Source organism: Microcebus murinus, chromosome 23, assembly GCF_040939455.1.
Source record: "Microcebus murinus isolate Inina chromosome 23, M.murinus_Inina_mat1.0, whole genome shotgun sequence".
NCBI lineage: Eukaryota > Metazoa > Chordata > Mammalia > Primates > Cheirogaleidae > Microcebus > Microcebus murinus.
The window spans coordinates 26,962,755-26,977,714 of NC_134126.1; the positions used below are offsets into that span (position 1 = coordinate 26,962,755).

Consider the following 14,960-nt stretch of genomic DNA (forward strand, 5'->3'; position numbering starts at 1 on the left):
AGTCCCAAACTAATCTTAAAATGGCCAAGGAAACACCAAAGCTTTATATTTAGGCATTTTTGTCACATAGCTGCAAATACAGGCAGTTCTGCTTAGCAGAATAGTGAAGCATATTTATGAAATATAAAACAAATGAGCAGACTCCTCTTTCTTATAAAGGAGTTGCATTTTCCAGGAATTAATTTATGTTAGGAAGGAAATAATTCGTTAACACTTTGGAAAACACTCTAGTAACTTCTTCTAAAGGTAAACAAATACTTCCCATATGACCCAATAATTCCATTTCTAAGTCTGGCTCCAGGGAAAATAAAAGTATCTACAAAAGACTTGTACATAAATGTTCATAGCAGCTTTATTCATAACAACTAGAAGCTGGATACAGCTCATCAATAACTGAACAGAGAAACACATTGTGGTACTGCCATACAAGGAATCCTACTTGGCATTAAAATGGAACAAATTAACACACAACAGGCAGGAATCTCAAAAACTTGCTGAGCAAAGGAAGCGAGACACATAAGAGTGCATACCATAGGATTCCCTTCATGTTCAGTTCTAGAACAGGTAAAATCAATTTATGATGATAGAAATCAACTGAATTGCTGACTGAAGTGAGGAGTTATAAGAGGTTAGGAGAATTGACAGCAAAATAGGGAAAGGGAACTTTTGGGAGCAAGAAAAATGTTATAAATATTCATTATGGTAGTGGTTCCATGGTCTAGTTCTATATATCTATTGTGGTAGTGGTTCCATGGTTTAGTTCTATATATTTATTGGGGTAGGTTTTCCATGGTCTATAGAATTTTGAAAACTCACCAAACTAGATATTTTAAGTGTTTCCATTTGTTTTATGTAAATTTTACCTCAATGAAGTTGTTTAAAAATCACAAAATGAGATGAAAGGTTTCAGCTGTAGAGTGATATGCTTTGGCGATAGAGAACGAACGGGATCATCATGTCAAGAATAGCATGGCCATTCTATAATAAAGACATCTGCACTCGAATGTTTATGGCAGCACAGTTCTCTATAGCATGGATGTGGAAACAACCCAAGGGCCTGTCAATCCATGAGTGGATTAATAAAATATGGTATATGTATACAATGGAATACTACTGAATTATATAAGATGATGGTGATCTTGCACCTCTTACATGTTCCTGGATAGAGCTTGAGCCCATCCTCCGAAGTGAGGTGACACAAGAATGGAAGAGTAGGCTCCAATTGTACTCCTCATCAAACTGGCACTGACTGATCAACACTAAGGTGCTCACACGGTAGTCATATTCTTTGCGGGTAGGGGGCTTGAGGGTGGGTAAACTCACAATTAATGGATGTGGTGAGCATTGTAGGGGGAAAGGGCATGTCTCAAGTCATGGTTGCGATGTGGCAAGGTCATACCTTGTAAGCAAAATGTTTGTCCCGCCATAATTTCCTGAAACAATAAATAGAGAAAGAAAGAAAAATTAAAAAAAAAAAAAGAAAGGAAGGAAGAAAGAGATGAAGGAAGGAAGGAAGGAAGGAAGGAAGGAAGGAAGGAAGGAAGGAAGGAAGGAAGGAAGGAAGGAAGGAAGGAAGGAAGGAAAGCATTGTTAAATATTGAGTGGAAACAGAACTGATCTGGGAGGCAAAATACATGAGTCCCTTAGTAGTTTAGCCATGTAAACAAACTTGGGTTTTCCCTTTGCACGTCTTGTCCCTGTCGATTTCAGTTTTTCAGAGGGAAAGGTATGATATAAGTTTAAAGCATTCTTCACTTGAGCCAGTTTGAACTCCTGAACTTCATTCAGTTCCTAAATATACCAGTCTCTCTCTCAGTTCCTGGCCTTTGCCAGTACATTTTTTCCCCCTGTTTTGGTCTCAGCATGAATGTCAGACTTCACAGAAGTCTTCTCTGATCCCTGAATGAGATCGAGTGATCTCATGGTCTGTATATTTCCTCATAAAAGTTCTGAGGTTTATTTTCTATATAGTCATCCAAATTCCCCCTAACACCTTAAGCTCTATGAGACTAAAAGCCATGTCTATTTTATTTGTTTTATATCTGCTGTCCTAGAACAGAATCCACATAGCTGATCCTCAGCTATGTTTGTGGAATGAATGAATACAATGAATGAGCAAGACTGTGTAAAAATCCTTCTATCCAAGGAAACAAGAGTTAAGACCTTGTTCCTATCCTGAAAGAGCACACAGCTAAGGTCAAACTAGAATGTCTGTAATATAGGCAAATTAACCTTCACAAAAGTGAGACAAAAAATTCTGTAGGTATTCAGAGGGAAATGACAGCACATTAGAGATAAGAAAAGGCTTCTTGGAAAAGGGAGCATTTGAGACAGGACTTCAAGGAAGCTAGAACTTCCATAGGCAGAGATCATTAATATGCAGTTAACATTCAATTTATTGTCAACCTAGCTTGTACAGGAAGATATTAATAATTGTTGTTTTAAGTACTAAGCTAGTATTCGTAAGAAGACAAGTAAGACATGGTTCCTGCCTTAAAAGGGCCAGAGATCTAATGGGGAAACATACAGATATACTAAAAGGTATGGATAAGGCAAAATGTATTTCCTGCTAAAGTTAACAGTGTAACCAGAGTGAGTTGCAGCTCAGAGGAGAGAGGGCCCAGGGTAGAACCAGAGAGGAGCTATCAATTCTGACTGGGTGTCTTTTCCACTAGGGTGGAGAACATTACAGCAAAGCCCGGCAGCTATGGATTTTACTGAAGTTCTTGGAACTTGCTTTTGTTTCTCTTGTTGTTTGGCAACTCTCAACTGGCTCATGAGATGGTCACCACTGGGAACAATTTTTTTAAAGGCTAAACTATAAATCTCCCATTTACACGCAGACCGCACTTGTAAAACTTTCCTCCAGTTGGTTGCCTATTTGGGCCAGTGACCTTGGTATGTTAAGAGCATTTCACCCAAATTTCACCTGACCTGTATGTTTGCTGTACCCTCGTGTGCTAATCACTGGACTCAACTCAAATAACTCCCAGGGACATTCTGAGCTGGTTTCTTGCAGAGGGAGCTGTGACTGGTTAGAACGTACATTAAGTGAGATCTGTTTATTTCCCCTTTCCCTCTAGCACTCTCACCATGGGAATTACAGGCTGTGCTGCTCTGTGGTTCCCCACGCTGTATATGCCAAATGGCTTGCCTAGCCCAGCTGGCCGCCTCAGCCCTCAGGATCCTCAGATGTTGCTCAGCTCCAGCGTGAGTGGAAGATTTAATGGAGAGTGAAGAGTTTTATTGTCTTCAATTAACCTGAAGCTGATACATGGATTTGCACTCTTACCTTGAGCTCTAATGCACCAGCTGTATGTGAGTGTCCCGGGGATTGGAGCATCAATCAAGAGTAACCGTTGACATCACAAATTCGAGGTTTCTGGAATCATCGGCATCATCACCTTTAGTTAATGACCTTTAATGCAGAACACTGGAAGGTATCATGCCAATATTAAGTAGCAGCTTCTGAAAAATGTTGGCCCATACATCAAGGCCCATGCACTGTTGCACAGTTGATAGGATGTCCTCCCCAAAATATTCCTGGAAAGATGGGAAAGTTGATAGTGAACTTATTTCTTATTGGAAGAAGGAGGTTATGAGAGACAAGATATGCTGCTAAATTACCTGTTGACCTAGTACTACAAATGGTATAATGTGATGAGGATATCATGTCTAAATGCCCAAATTCATGCAGTCCTTATCAAGGGGAGTAATGCAATTTACAAACACCAGATGATAACCATTGATCCGTGCTATCAGCACCAATAACTTTGCTATCTCTCCCCGTTCTACAACAAATATTCTGCTTTGCAGATGAATTTTGTTGCAAAGTCCAGAAACATTATTAGTTTAGGGAAGAAGCTATACACACTAATGACACAAAAACATTCATTTTCTTGTTAATTTAAGCATAGCTGATGCAAACTTATCACATCTGGTGTAAAATATTTCGCAGCAGAAATAGCATTCTCCTTTTGTTTCTGGTGTCCTTGAATGTGACCAGCCCACCTGAGACCACCATGCCTAGTGAGTCCTTTCTAAGTTGGAAACCAGATGAAAATCTGTAGGAAAACATCTTCCCCATAAAAAATAAATAAATCTGTGACTTATATAAAAGGCTAATTAATGGGGGTGGTTTTGCCTTTATTTATAATCCTTCAAAACAGATACACCAATATATTAATCTCTTTTCTCTCAGATGTGTTGCAAATATCTCCTCACGTTGTACCATTTGGGTTACCTTTACCATGTAAGTTTTTAATCTTTATGTAACCTTGGAGTTCTGAAACTTTAGTTTTTATCATAGGCACCCTGAGAACTTGTCAACCTGCCAGATTTCTGAGGCAGACACTCAGAATCTCTGATTCAGTACATACGGGGGGGTCCATTATCATTTTCTTCTCCTGAAAAAGAGTTTGAGCCTCTTTTTCATAAGGTAAAGGAAAATGCATGCATTGCTATCAAAACATTTCTCTAAAGGACAGTCAATGAATGTGTTTATATATAGGTTGTAGTGAATTTGATCAGGAGTCACATTAAAGAGAAGGATGACTGGAGAGAATCAATTTACAACAGCATAGGCACGTCCCCAGTAAAAACAGATAAATAGTTCAGTGGGTAAAGAGCATGATAGTACCTAATTGTATCTGCAATAGGAGGTACATTCTTAAAAAATATATACATGCATATATATGTATATATATATATAAAGATTCTCTTACAAACCCATTTTGCATTAAAGATCACATAATAGTTATCTAAATGTAGAATGACTGTACATACTTGCAAAAAAATTAAGAAATCTAGCAAAACTTTCTAATTCTTCATATTTGGTTGTCCTAAGAAAACACATGCTGGGAAAAAGCAAAGGCTCTGCAGTTGCCCAGTCACTGTAATTTTTCTATCTAAACAGGTTAATTAATTTAATCATCAACTCTATACCAATATTTTTTCCCCCTTGGAAACAATGCCTTCTAAATTCATTATTCAATTGAGTTTGAAACCCTTTAGGTAATGGTATCTATTTGAAGATCAGTATGATAATTTTTACAAGAAAAAAAAATACTTTTAAGTCTCTGCATAAAAACATCTAATGACTAATTGAAAAATTATTTTTCCGAATTGAAACTTTTGCTATCCTTCAAAAAGTATTTGAATAAGAAAAGGAAATTTAACTTTTCTTTAATGGCCTCAAGGTCTCTACCTCAACAGTATGAAGAAATATATAAAGATATCAGAAGAAGAGCAGCCAATAACTTAGTAATCATAAAAAGTGTAAGGCGGGCCAGGTGGGGTGGCTCGCTCCTGTAATCCTAGCACTCTGGGAGGCCGAGGCTGGAAGATCATTTGAGCTCAGGAGTTCGAGACCAGCCTGAGCAAGAGCGAGACCCTGTGTCTACTAAAAATAGAAAGAACTTAGCTCAATAAATGAAAATATACATAGAAAAAATGAGCCGGGCATGGTGGCACCTGCCTGTAGTCCCAGCTACTCAGGGGCCTGAGGCAGGAGGATTGCTTGAGCCCATGAGTTTGAGGTTGCTGTGAGCTAGGCTGATGCCATGGCACTCTAGCCCAGGCAACAGAGTGAGACTCTGTCTCAAAATAAAAGTGTAATGGTGAAAGTATGGAAAACCGTAAGCCCACATCGCTTTTTCCTATAAAAAGGTAAATTTTACGCCTAAATTTGTCTTTAAAGACTGAAAAGTTCTGAAATAAATTTAAACCAAGAATTTTGAAGCTGTACACATGCCAAATAAATATAAATTTATAATTTCAGTTCACTCCTAACTCAAGAAAAATCATTTGATAAATTAAATTGGTTTGTGAATTCAGAATATGAATAAGAAAAGGCTGCCTTCTCTCTGATGTTACAAGGAATAAAAATCAATACAAACATGCCAGGTTAGTCAGGGTTGGCTTCATGGGTATGCAACATAGATAGATAACCTACATAGGATCGAATGCTCAGAAGTGACCTTGGTTTAATGGTCTGTTGTCCCTATCTTGAAATTTTTGCATTTCCATATTGAATTGGGCTTTATAAATTATGTAGTTGGTGTTGATTTTAGTATATGCCAAGATTTTTTTAAATAAAAAAAAGGCTAAATTAAATGAAACATAGATCTTGGATAATTTATTATCTATAGGACTATTTGAATTCATGTAAATATCAGCACTCAACTGAATAAAGACAGTGTGCTAATGAACTGCCGATGCCATGTGGGTTCATTGACATACGCGGAGGAAAAGAGGTCCTGAATTATTAATTTAATTATTCCGTGATTAAATATGAAACTTCCGATTACAAAAGTCTAGTTTACTCTATCTCAAACAAGCAGCAGTACAATTAATCAAAGTATGTGCCTAAACAATCGACACAGTTTTGCCACCTTAATGGTAAGCTTCGAAACGATTTCTCTTCTGATGCTCCTTTTATTCATCCAGTACCCATCTGTCCAACTTCTTTACCTTGATGATTTGTTTCAAATGGACCAATATTACTGGATTAGTAACGTCAGACCTTGCTGCTGATTGACGCACAGACTGAGGTGGATTCCCTTCCACTACAGCTTTCAGTGCATGTTATCCACCTTGGTCTCAAGTCGCTCACATGGCTCATTTTCAAGATTAAAGTCACCAGAATGGAACTTCTCAAACCATCCGAGTACTGTGCGTTCATTATCCACACTCTTCTCCAACACTTCGTTGGTATTTTGAGCTGTCTGTGCTGCATTGGATCCATGAGGGAAATCATATTTGAAAATAGCATACATTTTTGACTTATGCATGGCTCTAAAAAAATTGCTTTAAAAATAAATTTGAAGATAATCACAAGCCAAAACATGCATTTGCAAGAGTGAGGATGTACCTTCACAATAAAAGCAAAACATGAAGTGTCAAAGTGAAATGTCAGTGATATCAACTGTCAAACTTAGTACTTAAGGAAATAGGACATTTCATACTTCATAACCTAATATCTAAATTATCCTCATGGGGAGCCTTGGGAGCCTGTTCAAAAGTATGGAACACTGTAAGTCAGGTCATCTGTAACCCGGGGACTGCCTGTATTCTAGGCTAAGCTAATACTTAAAATGTAATTGGCAATATGAGAAGAATATATGAAGAACCTAGAAATTAATGTGATTGCCTTTAGGTAAATCAATAATATCAACACTCTAACAGGAGAGGATACTACATGCTTGATAAAGTGAATATAGTGTAATTTAAAAATAACTGAGGCTGGGTACGGTGGCTCACTCCTGTAATCTTAGCACTCTGGGAAGCCGAGGCAGGCTGATTGTTAAGCTTAGGAGATCAAGACCAGCCTGAGCAAGAGCCACATCCCATCTTTACTAAAAAAATAGAAAGAAATTAGCTGGACAACTAAAACAAACAACAACTATATATATATATATATATACATATATATATATATATATATATATATATGAACTAGCCAGGATCGGTGGTACGCCTATAGTCCCAACTACTCAGGAGGCTGAGGCAGGAGGATCGCTTGAGCCCAGGAGTTTCGGGTTGCTTTGAGCTAGGCTGATGCCATGGCATTCTAGCCCAGGCAACAGAGTGAGACTCTCTCAAAAACAAATAAAAATAAAAACAACTGAAAATGATTCACAATAGGATAACCAAGTGACAACATTCTAAACTACTTATGGGAGGCAGAAAGGGAATATTTTATTTAGAAACAAAATATTCATATTTAAGAAAATAAATTTCAAATACTACATGAGACCAAAAACTGTGATAAATTATTTATTTCTATTTGGGAAAATAAATTTTTCTTTACATATAAGTTTTCTTGTTTTATATGTAAAACCAATAGGTTTACTGATGGAAATAAATATAAATAAACTAATCTTACTGTTACAAAACAATAAAACATATAATTTGGCTGTGAACATCTCACTTCAGAAATATAGGAGCTCTTCTTATGTTAATATTGTGACATCCCTGATGCTTTTTTTAAAGAGATTAAGTCAAAGAAGATATCTTTGGAGGGGGGACAAGGGAAATATATGTAACCTTAACATTTGTACCCCCATAATATACTGGAAAAAATAAATAAACATTAACTACAAAAAGGATACCTTACCCTGGACTCATTTTGAAAAAAAGAAGAAGAAGAAGAAGAAGAAAAGATTGTGGCATATTCATCTTACAAATAATAGGCTGTGTTTAGACAACAAAGGAAGAATTAGTCTTTCATTCCATGCTCTTCCCTTGCTGCCACCAACACTCCTTGTTCATTAGCATGTTTTTCCTGCAAAATATTTTGCCAACCCAATTTTCTTTTCTTCATGCTCCCATTCTAAGTATGAACAAATCTCTACACCTTCTTACACTTTTAGGAAAATAATCACTCTCAATTCTGTGAGTTGTTGTTCTATTTTCAAGAGGCGTTAAGTATGTTAAGTATGTGATTCCAGGGTGAACTCCTTTCTCCTTGCTTTGTTGAGTTTCCTAACACATGTTAAAGACAATGATAATGTTCAAAATGAAGAGCACTACTGCATTTATTGGATCCATTTCTGTAGATAGGTCTAAGTAATGAGGAATAATCTGTGTACATGTGTGCACTTTCTTCTTAACTCTTCTTTGGCTAGGTCAGCTAGCCAGTGGTTACTAGTATCATGAGCAAAACTGACAAAGTTAAACATGTGTGCCCTGAAAAAGAAAAAAAAAGAAAAAGTTAAATAAAATGATTTTTTTTTTTTTTTTGAGACAGAGTCTCGCTTGTTGCCCAGGCTAGAGTGAGTACCGTGGCGTCAGCCTAGCTCACAGCAACCTCAAACTCCTGGGCTCAAGCAATCCTGCTGCCTCAGCCTCCCAAGTAGCTGGGACTACAGGCATGCGCCACCATGCCCGGCTAATTTTTTTTTATATATATATTAGTTGGCCAATTAATTTCTTTCTATTTATAGTAGAGACGGGGTCTCGCTCTTGCTCAGGCTGGTTTCGAACTCCTGACCTTGAGCAATCCGCCCGCCTCAGCCTCCCAGAGTGCTAGGATTACAGGCGTGAGCCACCGCGCCCGGCTAAAATGATTTTATTTACTAGTGAGAAACACTGATTTTTACTTACTAAGTGATAAATTATCAAAAAGCATTGGTTAATGTAGGGTGCAAAACAAATGAAAAATTAGTAAGTTACAGACAATAACAAATTTCTGCAGGTATAGTTTAGTAGCTATAGCAACAGCTAAAATGTGACAGTTGGGTTTTTAGTTTCTTGACATTAATAGTGGCCAAGGTAGAATCAATTAACATATACATTCGGATTAAAAGTCAATGAATTTGCTGCATCCCGGACTGCTGGTGGGCTCCCCAGCGAGTGGAGAGACCTGTGGACACCAGCCCAGCGACGGCCGCTAACAGTGAGCGGTAATCCAGTGGTGGATGCGGCACTGGGCTCCCAACTCACTCGGGGCACCTCTGTGTGCACAGACCTGAGCCACACGGGAGACTCCATACTGCCTCCTTTTCCTCTCCCCCGACCCTACCCGCGACTGCCCAGAGAGACAGAGAGACAATATAGCCACCAGCCAGAGGCACCTACAGGGAACGGGACCTTCCCTTTTGGGGCCCTACAGCTGACTAAGGGGAACTCAGACTGTGAGCTCCCTACCTGCCAGCCCTCCCAGGTGCTGCTGGCACGGTGATCCCAGGAGAATGGGGAAGACTCTGAGGTTGAGAGACATAGACGCAGCTTGGGCTCCCTATGGGTGAATTGGGACTGGCACTGCTCTCCCTGGTGGGGATATAGTTTGAACTCTGGGACCTAGATGTCAGACCTGCAGACCACATCCCGTGCACCAAGGCCTTGCATTGCCTGGGGCACAGAAGGGATATTTGTGAACAGCCTACTGCAATGTGTGTGCCTTCAGGGGCAGATCAGCGTCCTAGAGGGCAACCCTCCCCACAAAGGGAGGCCCTGCACTTAGCCCAGGTGGCGTTCCCGCGTAGGGAACCTCCCCGCAGGTAGCACAGCCAGGGGAGTAGTGGTGGCGTGTGGTCTGCCCTGCGGGCAGAGGCCCAGCAGTAGCTGCAGAGTTGGGGACGGTAGAAAGAAGCCAGGCCCGCTCCAGACTGCGAGTCTCAGACAGCCCCAACCCCACACGCAGACTCTCTGACTGAGCCGGGCCATTCCAGCCCCAACCTGAAAGCTTTGCCTGGAAGCAGAGAACAGAACTTTGACCCCTGCTAACAGCACTGGTGTTGCATGAGGGCAGGCTTACCCAACTCAGCTCGGCCCAGACTCTCTCCTAGACTAGCCCTCACTGAAGGGGAGAAAAGGACACACCTGGAAGTGCCGGGGCCCCACCCACGACCTGAGGCACTAGAGTTCTCTCTACAGGAACAAGAGCTGATAACAGGGCGTAAAAACAACAGCGTAGCCTGTTCCTCCAAACAAGCGCCACCTACTGAGAGGGAGAGCATCCTGCAAACCCTTATCAGAACAGGGAGTGGACGAATTTTACCCACAGACACCACCTAACGGCTCAGAAACTAAACAAGGCGTGTGAATACCCAAACAAAAACCTAAAGAAAAGAAACAACAACTGATAGATATGGGAAGAAATCAGCGAAGGAACTCAGGAAATATGAAGAACCAAACGGAAAACTCTCCCCCAAAAGGGAGCCCCAGCCCCCTAGAAACGGGCACCAACCAAAATCAGCCAACCAAAATGACAGAAGAGGAATTTCATCTGTGGATCATAAGAACACTCACCAAGCTGCAACAAGAACTCAATAACCAACACAAAGAAACCACAAGAAGCCTCCAGGATCTGGAAAAAGAAATGGACACAATGAAGAAAAGTTTAACCGAACTCCTAGAAATGAAGAATCAATTCAAGGAACTACAAAATACAGTGGAAAGTCTCAAGAACAGGGTAGATCAAACAGAAGAAAGAATTTCAGAGCTTGAAGATAACACCCTCCAATTAAATAAATCAGTCACAGAAATAGAGCAGAGAAACAAGAGAAAAGAGCAAAGCCTACAAGACCTGTGGGATTATGTGAAGAAACCTAACGTGAGACTCATAGGGTTACCAGAAGGGGAAGAAGATAACACTCAAGGGTTGGACAAGCTGTTTCAAGATATAATAGAGCAAAATTTCCCAGGCCTTGCTCAAAATCTTGATATACAAGTTCAAGAAGCTCAGAGGACTCCTGGGAGATTCAATGCAAACAGGAAGACGTCACGACATGCAGTCATCAGACTGACCTAAGTATCAACTAAAGAGGCCCTTCTAAGAGCTGTAAGACAAAAGAAGCAAGTAACATACAAGGGAAAGCCAATTCGAATAACACCAGACTTCTCTAATGAGACTTTACAAGCAAGGAGGGACTGCCACACCATTCTCACTCTTTTCAAACAAAACAATGCCCAGCCTAGAATCTGATTCCCTGCAAAACTAAGCTTCACATATGAAGGAGAAATAAAGACATTCTCAGAGAAGCAAAGGCTCAGAGAATTCACCAAGACAAGACCACCCCTACAAGAGGTACTCAAAACAGCGTTATGCACGAAACATCATAATATAAATCCACGAATATAAAAACAACCAAAAGCCAAAGATATTAAAGGCCAGATATTACATTGGCTCAAGACAGAAATCATAGCAACAACATCCAACCCAACAGAATGAACAGTAATCTACCTTACCTATCAGTTCTCTCAATAAATGTGAATGGCTTAAACTTTCCACTCAAGAGACATAGGCTGGCTGAATGGATAAGAAAATACACGCCAAGGATATGCTGTCTTCAGGAAACACATCTAACCTGCAAGGATGCATATAGACTAAAAATAAAAGGGTGGAGATCAATATACCAAGCAAATAGAAACCAAAAGAAGTCTGGTGTGGCAGTTCTAATTTCAGATGATTTAGTTTTTAAAGCAACAAAAGTAGTGAAAGACAAAAAGGATCATTATATAATGGTGAAGGGCACAGTTCAACAAGAAGAGATAACAATTTTAAATATATATGCACCCAACTTAGGTGCACCCAGATTCATAAAGCAAACCTTACTGGAGCTAAGCAAATGGATTAATAGCAACTCCATAATCACCGGAGATTTCAACACCCCACGTAAGGCACGAGACAGATCCTCCAAACAGAAAATTAATAAAGAAATAATGGAATTAAACAAAACTCTAGAACAATTGGGTCTGACTGACATTTACAGAACATTCTACCCAAAATCCACTGAATATACGTTCTTCTCATCAGCACACGGGACATTCTCTAAGATTGACCATATCCTAGGACACAAAGTAAACCTCAGGAAATTTAAAAAAATAGAAATCATACCATGTATCTTCTCAGATCACAGTGGAATAAAACTAGAAATCAACCCTAACAGAAACTCACATTTCTACACAAAAACGTGGAAATTAAACAAGCTCCTACTAAATGATTACTTCATAAATGAACAAATCAAGATGGAAATAAACAAATTCTATGAAGAAAATGACAATGGATAGACAAGTTATCAACTCCTCTGGGACACAGCTAAAGCAGTTCTGAGAGGAAAATTTATCTCCATAAATGCCTATAACCAAAAGTCAAAAAGATCACAAATAGACAATCTAATGAAACGACTCAAAGAGCTGGAAAAAGAAGAACAGAGCAGCACCAAACCCAGCAGAAGAAGTGAAATCAACAGGATCAAATCAGAACTAAACGAAATTGAAAATAGGGAAGCTATTCAGGAGATTAACAAAACAAAAAGTTGGTTCTTTGAAAAAATAAACAAAATTGACACACCCCTGGCTAAGCTAACGAAAATCAGAAAAGAGAAATCTCTAATAAACCCCATAAACAAAAAAGGAGATATCCCAACTGATCCCAAAGAGATACAAGATATAATTTATGAGTACTACAAAATCTTTATTCACACAAATTGGAAAATGTGGAGGAAATGGACAAATTACTAGAAACACATAGCCTCCCTAGGCTCAATCAGGAAGAAATAGATTCCCTTAACAGACCAATCTCAACTGCTGAAATAGAAACAGCAATTAAAAATCTCCCTAAAAAGAAAAGTCCTGTTCAGATGGCTTCACACCCGAATTTTACCACACTTACAAAGAAGAACTAGTACCTATCTTGCAGAAACTATTCCACAACATCAAGAAGAACGGAAACCTCCCCGACACCTTTTATGAAGTGAATATTACTCTGATACCAAAACCAGGAAAGGATGCAACAAAAAGGAAAGCTACAGACCAATAACCCTAATGAATATAGATGCAAAAATTTTCAACAAAATCTTAGCTAACCGAATCCAGACGCTTATCAAAAAAATACTCCATCACGACCAAGTGGGCTTCATCCCAGGGATGCAGGGATGGTTCAACATACGTAAATCTATAAATGCAATTCACCACATAAACAGAAGCAAAAACAAAGACCACATGATTCTCTCAATAGATGCAGAAAAAGCTTTTGACAAAATTCAACACCCTTTCATGATATGAACACTTAAGAAAATAGGCATAGAAGGGACATACCTAAAAATGATACAAGCCATATATGACAGACTCATAGCCAACATCATACTGAATGGGGAAAAACTGAAAGCATTTCCACTTAGAACTGGAACCAGACAAGGCTGCCCACTATCTCCACTTCTAGTCAACATAGTGCTGGAAGTCCTGGCTACAGCAATCAGACAGGAAAATGGAATTAAAGGTATCCAAATAGGGGCAGAAGAGATCAAATTTTCACTGTTTGCTGTGATATGATATTATATTTGGAAAACCCCAAAGATTCAACCAAGAAACTCCTGGAACTGATCAATGAATTTAGTAAAGTCTCAGGATACAAAATCAATACACAGAAATCAGTGGCATTTGTATACGCCAACAACAATCTAATTGAGAACCAAATTAAAGACTCAATACCCTTCACAATAGCAACAAAGAAATTAAAGTACCTAGGAGTATACTTAACCAAGGAGGTAAAAGACCTCTACAGGGAGAACTATGAAACACTGAGGAAGGAAATAGCAGAGGATGCAACCAGATGGAAATCCATTCCATGCTCATGGATCGGCAGACTCAACATCATTAAAATGTCTATACTACCCAAACTGATCTACAGATTGAATGCAATACCTATTAAAATCCCATCAGGTTTCTTCACAGATATAGAAAAAATAATAATCCGCTTTGTATGGAACCAAAGAAGACCCCGAATATCAAGAGCAATTCTAGGCAACAAAAACAAAATGGGAGGTATTAATATGCCAGATATCAAACTATATTACAAAGCTATAGTAATTAAAACAATTTGGTATTGGCACAAAAATAGGAATATTGACCAGTGGAACAGCTCTGAGAATCCTGATATAAAACCATCCTCATATAGCCATCTAATCTTTGCCAAAGCAGACAAAAACATACGCTGGGGAAAAGAATCCCTTTTTAATAAATGGTGCTGGCAAAACTGGATAGCCACTTGTCGAAGGCTAAAGCAGGACCCACACCTTTCACCTCTCACAAAAATCAACTCACGCTGGATAACAGACTCAATCCTAAGTTATGAAACTATTAGAATTCTAGAGGAAAATGTTGGAAACACTCTCCTAGACATCGGCCTAGGCAAAGAGTTTATGAAGAAGTCCCCAAAGGCAATCAAAGCAGCAACAAAAATAAATAAATGGGACATGATCAAACTACAAAGCTTCTGCACAGCCAAAGAAATAGTCATGAAAGTAAACAGACAACCTACAGAATGGGAGAACATTTTTGCATCCTACGTATCCGATAAAGGGCTGATAACTAGAATATACTTAGAACTCACGAAAATCAGCAAGAAAAAATCATAAACCCTATTAAAAAGTGGGCAAAGGACTTGAACAGAAACTTTTCTAAAGAAGACAGAAGAATGGCCAACAAACATATAAAAAAATGCTCATCATCTCTAA

General features: G+C 39.0%; 1 protein-coding gene across 3 annotated transcripts in view; it reads right to left on the bottom strand.

The window, feature by feature from the left end:
• Positions 1-8,519: 8,519 nt before the first annotated feature.
• The window catches only part of LOC105869204 (complement decay-accelerating factor-like), a 37,044-nt gene continuing 30,603 nt past the window's right edge, over positions 8,520-14,960 (bottom strand). For all 3 annotated transcript variants that reach the window (XM_075996892.1, XM_075996891.1, XM_075996890.1), the window contains one exon: positions 8,520-8,688. The gene's annotated coding sequence lies outside the window, so the exon portion shown is untranslated. The remainder of the gene's footprint in view (positions 8,689-14,960) is intronic.